Genomic DNA, 9,076 nt, shown 5'->3' with positions numbered 1-9,076 from the left:
GTGGATCTTCTGGCAGGGGCAGTCCACTCCTTCCACCCCCTTACACAACACAGTGCCACCAGTTACCCCTTTAACCACAGGGATGCTCTATTTAAACCTGATGTGCTGTCCTTCCACCCACAGACACCTAAGGTAAAATCAGGGCAGAGACCAAAACCCGATGATGTTTGTCACCAGTTGAATCAACATCACAAAGTAACACTGTGTGTGGAAGGGCATGCAACAGAGGCTTGCACCTATATGCCAGACCAGTGCAAAAGCAGATGTGTGAAGAGGAACCCAAGGCTAGAGCAGGATCGAGGTCTGGACCTTCAATTGTGAGACTGACAATTCTTTTCGAAGGTCCTGACTGAGAAAGCTGGGACAGACATCAAGAAGAAAAGGAACTAGTCTCATACAGTTTTCCTAGTACAGAGCCCAGCAATACATTTATTAAAGAAGACAGTAGAGAAGCAGACAGCAGGTGTAACTTTAACATGACATCACATAGGAAGCTCCCTCTGAAGTGGAATCTGAAGGGCAGAATGACTGGCACCCCACTGCTTCATGACAAGATGTTGTTCTGGGGTAACGATGGCCCTACTCAGGAGGAGCTGGTTGTTGAAGGACTCAGAGGACCGAAGGTTTGCATGACCTCTCTGGTCTCCATTATTCCTGTTGCTTCAGCACATGAGCCAGCATAAAATGTTCAGTTGGTCTTTCGAGGTTAGAAGCAATGAGTGCTGCAACTGTCATACAGAGCTCACAAAAGGGTATTCTGTGTTTATTGTTACTTTGTAAATTAGCTCTCTTAATCAAAGTGTTGTTTACCCAAGAGCAATTCTTGGAAACGTAAGTGGAAGTAGATGTAAGAGCTCAGCTCTCCTCTAGCACACATCCCTCTCAGGCCCTGCAGCTAAGAGCAGAGGGGCTGGTGTAGCATGGCTCACCCCAACGAGAAACGAAGAAGTACGTTCCTGGCCATAGGACAAAGGATGCACTGTGTCACTTTGGGTCTGCCACTTCCAATTCTGCAGGTGCTCAACTGCACTTACAGTGAGGTCTTGCATAGTTAAATATGGATGTGAAATATATCCCCTTTCTGTACAAGGGATGGCTCAGACTCTTCACGTTTGGTACATTGTGTTCAAGAATATCAAATCCCAAAGCCTGTGGACAATGTTGACCTTTCATTTCCTCCTGTAGGTAGTGCTGTGCTCACACAAACACACTATTTTTTGTTAGTCAAAGTAAAGAAGCAATTCTCACAAAAGGCTGGGAGATGAAGCATGTATAGCTTTACACGGAATCAGACATTTCATACAGACAGCTTGATGCTTTTTTTTAGTCCCATACGAAGAAAATAAAAGAAGGAACTAAAGTAGTCTCACAAAACTGGGGCAGGAGGGAAAAAATTCTGATCCCAACACAGGCTCAGCAGTTACAGTCAGGGTGTGGGGAGACTCAGCTTCTTCCTCTGGTCAAAGGGGTTTGAAGAAACAGGTCCCATGTCTCTCAGGTGGGGAGGGCCTCCCAGGCTGCTCCACCGCTCCGATTCTGATGGCTTTCTAATTTACAAGAGTAAAAAAATGTTCACTGTCACAGGCCACAGAGGCCATGGACTGCATCCCCAGAGCATGTTCTCCAGCAGCAGGCAGAGAAGGAGTTTGACCTTGCTCCTAGGAACAGATCAGGAAATGGTAGAAAGCAGGTAGGTGCAATACCCCCTCTGCTATTCCATTGCCTGCCTTTGAGGCTTTTTTTGGCTGTGTGATCAGGGAAATTCCTCACCTGTGGGATTACCATGAGATTACCCCATGTATCATACAGACAAGGTCCTGACCAAAGAAGTTTGCTTACCAAGGAGAAAAGAACAGCACCTGCACATCTCCCCACTGAGTGATGTGAGGGACTTACAGTGAATCCCAAAATGCTCAGCAAGAGGTCACATTTACTGCCCAGATTTCTCACTCCACAGACCAGTTGGAGCTAGACCAGCAAGGTCTTGCAGACTTCTAACACACACACACCATGAAGTAACCACATCCTGCAGACAATTTCTCAAGCCTTTCTGACAAGGTTCCCCAAAAGAGCTATTTGGTCTACTAGAACTAAGGAGCAACCCAGATGCTTGCCAATATTGATCCCTCACCTCCCAGTTAGGCAGGAGAACAGGACTCCCCTGCGAGCACGGCTGGGACGAGGAGATCAGGCATCCTTCAGCAATCAAAGGGAGCCCGGTCTGCCCCAGGGTCTCAGCCACCTTGCTTCCCTCTTGCTATGTACCTACAGAAATAAATCATGTAATTAATCAGCCTTAAAAGAGAAATACAAACCCCATGTAGGTAATGGATTTTTAACAGTAGCTGTGTTTCTAGGGACAGCAATCCAAATCAATTACTGGAGCTCACCATTCATCTACATTAGCAAATGCCTGCCATTCCAGGCCCTGACCACTCAGGTCCAAGGCCTGCAGGAGTTATGTATGGCATTTAACAGTGTCCACTGCCTTCATATTTTCCACCACTTCATGAGTAAGAAGACAACAGATCTCAACAGTTTCAATATCAAAAAAAACATCCTGTGTAAACCTGAACTCTGAAATACTGGATGCCATGGAGGACATTTAACATACCTCAGGATGTCCTTTGCACACTTCAAGACTTAGAGAACTTCTGCCATCCCACCACTTCTCCTAGAGCTCAGCAACCCTTGCATCCCAGTCTCAGAGAGCAAGGCTTTCATCAGACATATTTCAGCTGTCTCAGATTTTACCTTTTCAAAGAGAGGAGTCATCCCAGCAGCCTGCTACCAAAGGCCACTAGATCTTCTGTGATGATGGGAAGCAGCAAGACCAGAGCAGCTCCACGAGCTGTGACAAGGACAATCACAGTCCCACAGCACCCAAGCAGAGAAGAGCTAACAATGAGATTAATTGACATCCCAGTAACTGTGAAACAAATGTGAGATGAAGAGACAATGCCAATGCCAATGCCAATTCCACCAGCAAGGCAGGACAGAGTTGAGCATAGCCCCACCATCAGCACAGCTCACACCAGGACACAACCTCACCTCAGGCTCTTCAGGCTAATTAAAGCCCATTAGAGCAGGGAGGGCCCTGATACAGGCTAGCAAACAGCATGACTCAGATGTGCATCTCTTGCAGGTCCTTGGTTTGCTTTAGTGGGTTTGCCGGCTGGTCCCCAGCCCACAGCCTGCTGCAATTTACTGGGGTAGTACAGAAGCTTCAAATACCTGCCAAGGAAAGAGAAAAAAAGCTACCCTTCTTCCTTTTTTCTCTTTGGCTTTAATGTCCCCTATGCCAAGGTCTGGTGGGAATGAAGGTGTGTTGAGAAAAGGCAGAGCACAATAATGAGCTGAGTGGCTTATTCCCTGCAGCTGAAATAGAGTGGTGTAGGGCTGGGTTCACAAGAAGCTTCACCACCCTAGAGACAAAAAACAGAGCAAAGCGAAAGCTCCATGGGCAACGTTGGTGTGTGCATCCACCATAGTATTGAAAAATTCACAGCATATTAACCAAAACAAAGGTATTCCACCTACCAAGGGACTCTAGCCCTTGTGACCTGGTTAGCTGTCACTGGTACCAAGTTCTTCCAGCCCTGGTCTTACTCCTTCTTTCTTTTCTAGGTATAACCGATAACTATGCATTTCCTTTGTTTCATTCATATTCTTAGAAGCCTTTCTCCTCTCTCATTTTTATTTCTGCTCTGCGTTTTGCCTTTGTACAATGCATCCTATCTTCTCCATTTGCCTTCTGGCTGAACAGTTAACCAGCTCCTAAGTTGTGGGTTTTTTTTTTTCCCCCTCCTCCTGGAAAGCTTACAGAAGTGCTGAGGCTGCAAGCTTTGTCCATCCCAGGAAGATGCATGGAGCAGGTAGAGTTCTTGCCCTGGGATGCTGGGGTACTGTGAAGATAATTTGTAAAACTAACTTTAGAGGCAGCAGCTGCTGCGGCTGCTAGTACTTCAAGGGAGAAGGAAAATGCTGATGGTAACAGCTGCCTCTATGATTTATGAACCATACAGGAACATCTAGCAAACTCAGGAATGCTGCATATGGAAGGGGATTTTCCTGTGAATTACCTTCTTTAAGAAAAGGTACTAGGCACATGTTTGAGGGGAAATTGCAAAAGACTCCCTTAGTGGTGACTAGTTTCGTCTTCCTTTTGCCTGTCCACATAGCATGGGAGAGGTGGAGGTCAGTCTCTTCTTCCAAGTAACGAGTAATAGAACGAGAAGAAATGGCCTCTAATGCCAGGGGAGGTTTAGATTGGATATTATGAAGAATTTCTTCACCGAAAAGGTTGTCAGGCACTGGAATAGGCTGTCCAGGGAAGTCGTGGAGTCACCGTCCCTGGGAGCAGCATTTAAAAGGTGTGTAGATGTGGTGCTTACTGACATAGTTTAGTGGTAGACTTGGCAGTGCTAGGTTTATGGTTGGACTTGATGATCTTAAAGGTCCTTTCCAAGCATAACCATTCTTTGATTCTATAGCAATCCCCTCCCTGCCCTAAGGAATGATGACAAAGTGGTGATCTGAAGATGCTTTCAGGGAAAGGATCTTCTTCTGTAAAACACTGTCCACTAACCTTTAAGATCTGTGAAGAAGATACTTTTCACTATCTCAATACCTCAACATGACTTTGTCTAGGAACATCGTTTAGTAGCAAGTAGGTCAATATGTCTGCAAATACGTAGGGCAGTGACAAGATGGGTGAACTATCCTTTTTTGTTTTATTCTTCTTGACACCTTTCTGTGGATAAACTTTTCATACAATTAGGGTGACCCAGGGTGTGCAACAGCTTCTGCCAATGCAGAGCTCACAATGTCATAATAGGTTGTAGGCGTTTCTTCTTAAATTGCATGGCAGATATCTTATCCTGCCTTTAAGGACAGTGCAGTGGTCCCCCTGCCCTGCTGCAGCTAGACAGCTCTACCAGTAAAAAACATCGGTTATTTGGGATGACAGGCCTATCTCCTCCTTCTGAACTATCACTGGAGAGGGAGCAAGCTCATGTCTGCAGGAGGGATCCTTGTAAACTCCCCATTAAGACCACAAGTGCCCTCTGAGTCTGCCATGCTCCAGTTGATAGGGTACTGTAACAGGGGATCTGGAAACCTGAACTCTACTTTTCTCTTTTTCTTGTTTATACCATTCTTGGGTGCTCCGTCTTGCTCTGCTTAGATACCTCCTAGGGCATTTACATGCTCCTGTAGTGTGAATCATCACTGCTCTTTCATAACATGAAGACAGGTGGAAACTTTATCCAATAAAAATGAGCAGTCATGTAACTCTATGCCAGCCTTGCTTCCACTGCATAAATAATGTTCTTTCTTTGTCCAGTAGAGCTGATCAGAAGCACTGTTGCCAGACACTCTCACATGAGAAAGCTAAATTCTTCTGTGGAAAGTGTACACACATATGTATGTTGCAGGGAAGGGAACTCAGGCAATTTTTGGACCAGATACAGAAATATTGTAAGACACAAATATTCAACAATGAGTTATTTGCCTTTTAACGTCTCTGAAATCTTGATTTTGACCTGAAACCTGTTAGCTGATTAATAAACATTTAATGGCACATTCCTTTAATTGATTTTTCTGCTAACAGGCTCCAGCAGTCACATTTATGAGTGCTTGTCTCTATGACAGAAACTTACTTTTTGTTTTTAAATGCAAACATAGCCCTGGATACATTCCCATGAATCAAAAAACGTGTTGTTGTTTTTTTTGAAGAAGTACTTAGAACTAGGCTCATGGTTAATTCACTAAATTAAATTAAACCACTTGACAACTCTGATTTAAAGTTGGCTCATTTTCACCCATCTGATTTCAAAATGGTAGAATGGATTTTGCTCAAACTTTATCAAAAAAGGAGCTTGCCTTTGGGAAAAGGAGCAGATACTAGAAATAGAAATATGAAAGAGTAATAGTATTTGTGTATCCTCCTTGGTTATCCAACGTTAAGCAGAAAAGCTAGCTTGCCAGCAGCTCTACCTGCGGGTGCATGGCAAGGGAGGGATGTATTTGTCAGTTGACAACGACATCCAGGTGCAGAACTGAGCAGTGGTTCCTGCTCCAGCAGGAGTGTGTTTTTGCACACACGATTGTGTATTACCATATGTGCTGATAGTGCTTCCTATGTCAACAACTTATACTTTCTAATTGGTCTTGCATGTTTACCTGACAACATCTCCTAAGAGTGCTGTGAGTGCTAAAGCTAAACTCTTCTGTTGTCACATGAGTGCAAGTACAGGGGAAAGGGATGGGTAGATCTTTTTGCCATGTAGTGGATACAGGCTGAAGTCAGACCCTTCCTTTGCACAGTATAATGAACTTTAGGGAGCTCTTCTAAATCCTGATTTAGGACCTGACCTGTAAGTACATAACACAAATGAGAGCGGTATTTAACACACAGGCTACAGAGGTAAATTTTCAGCCCTAAAACTGAGCTGATCATACAAAACCACTGTCCATAACAGCTTATGTAAATCATATTATTAACGAGGAACTCCTCTGAAGACTATTCTTCCAGCTACAGACTTTGCTATCATAATTTCTGCCTTCATTAGTGCAAAGCCAGGCTCCTGCACCATCCTTAGTATGATGTCAAAACTTAAGTGACCTCATTAATCATCAAAGCCGGTGCAGAGACTGACATGATGGTTGTCAGCAATATCTGCTATGGGTTGTTTGACCTCCAAGCACGCTAGCCTCCTGGTGCTCTGTAGCAGGCAGATTTTACAGTTTGTGAGTGATTTTTTTTTTGCCAAGTAGCCAAAGACCTCAAACCCACTTTTTTTGGAGGTAATAGGTCTGCATTTTCATGGAGAAAGAGCCTTCTTCCTTTAGCGGTCATGTCCTGGGATGCTGCATTACTTTTACATTGTGTTTGCAGCAGCCTGCTCAAACAGACCCTGCAGTCATGGAAAAGTCCTGGCTTTCTACATAGCCCTTTTGGTGTAAGAAATGGAGTGACAGAGCCGGCTGTTGGTAGGGAATGTGAGCTATCTCCAGGCTGTTCGTGACTGAACAGCTCTGTTTGGGGGAAAAAGGCCATGAGCAGTATTCAAGGTTGAATCCTCTGGCTGATATTGCATTTCCCACGGGGTGTTGAGAACACACGGACCAGTTAATATTTAAACTGTTGACACAATGCCCGATTTAGACAGCTGCTTCAGCATCACCCTTATGTGGAGAGGCGTATTGTCTGGGGGAAAGCCTCATGATCTAAACAGCGAGCACAAAATGTCTAGGCTCCCTCAAACCACGTGTTTGGGTTGCAGCTGAGTTGGTTCAGCTCCTTCTGCTCTCTAGGCAGAGAGTATCTTACAAGGGCTTTTCAGCACAGGGTCTATTAGATGAGACTTCACAAGACAACTGGCTGGAAAGTGTGAAAAATGTGGTTTGTCCCCCCCCCCCCTTTCAAAAGTCTCTGTTTTTTTTCAAAAACTGTAAAAAAAAAGGCGAAATTATGGTGAGTCAAATGAAATCCTTTTCAGCTGCCTTCAAATAAAATACTTTATTTAATTTAAGTTTTAGTATCCATTTTGCTCTCCATTTTTCTTTTTCTGAATTTCCCTCCTCTGCCTCTGCCTGCCTGAAATCAGTCAATGAAAATTGTGTTGATAAAATCAAAACATAATTTATTCTTGGACACAAAATGCTTCAAAGATATAGCAAAAAAAAAAAAACACCAACCAAACAACCTTTTTTGACACTGAAGATTTCATATGCATTAAAGACATTAGTTTGAAATTCCCAAAAAAAACCCTCTTTTTTTAGACTATCTGTTCTTTCTCAAGTATTAGAGGCTACATATTCACTTTCATGCTTGATAGTTGGCAGAGCAATGCACTGAACTCTGCCTTGTTTCTACCCTCCAAATTTTTGAAGGTTGATCTGCAGTGGTATTTCCTGTAATTAGAGTTAGGGGGGAGTGTATTGATATTCTTGCATGCTGTTATACAAACTGATCTTGAGGATATCTTCTTTCCAGCAGCAACAGAATTTCCAAAGTAAACCAATCTGGACATGCTATTAATGTTTTTACAAACTTTGAATATCACTTTGGATATTACTATTATGCAACTTAAATGCCCAAGCCATTGAAAATTCAGAGGAACTTGGATACTTTAATCACTTAAGGTCTTTTGAAAATGTGGAGTTCTATCATTATTTGACTATTCAATAAGTTTGCTAGCACCATTAAAGATAACAATATCCCTGCTGTTATTAACAAAAAAATCCTTTCAGTACCTCATAATAGAGGTTGGCAGGTATTGAATTTAACAGGGGGTTTCTTGCTGCAAACTGTGTAGACCTACCCTATCTGGGCTTCCAGAATGTTTGCATATATACTGGTGCTGCTTACTAAGGATATGGATTAATACAGCAAAATTGCCAAAATTCTAATGGAGACAAAATATTCTTCATCCAAGGACAGAGGGTAGTTATCTTGGGCAGGTGTGAGCCCTGAAGATTATGGATGTGAAGCAGTTATTAGCACCTTGTTCTGAACTGTGACTAGAAGAAATCGTTAAAGCTTTTTCCTTGTTGCAATATGAGATCTTGCCATGGAAACTCAGGGCACAATAGATTAAATGGAAGAGAACAGGAAGGTAAGGTGAGGTTAATAGGGTTAAAATCTCACTTTAAATTAAATGAGATGGCAAAATGAGGAGTTTTTCCAGCAGCTAAACATAAACACCATTATCTCTTCCATAAAATGAAAGCAGGAGGAAAAAAGAGCATCACAGAATCTCTCCAGAGTGGCAGGTTAGCAGGAACTGTAACTCGTCATCAGAACTTGAAAAGATTTCTGTTGTGTGGCTCTCATCTGCTCTATTCTCCCTTTATTTAAACATAAACACAGCACACACTATCCACTTGTTATTCCTGTTTTAAAGCTACCAAATAATTGGCTTTTATTATTTCTACTGGAGGGGGGCAAAGCCTCTTTAGATTTCATCTATGATTTTAGTGAGGCTGAGATCCTCAAGAGTTTAGACGTCCAAGAGTGAGGACGTGTTAGGTTTCAGAAGGCTTCAGCTTTAAGCAACTATGGGATCATTGG

Source organism: Cariama cristata, unplaced genomic scaffold (genome assembly GCF_000690535.1).
Source record: "Cariama cristata isolate BGI_N322 unplaced genomic scaffold, ASM69053v1 scaffold3649, whole genome shotgun sequence".
In the NCBI taxonomy this organism is placed as follows: Eukaryota; Metazoa; Chordata; class Aves; order Cariamiformes; family Cariamidae; genus Cariama; species Cariama cristata.
The sequence above is the reverse complement of the archived record's forward strand: the minus strand, read 5'-3'. Positions refer to the sequence as shown.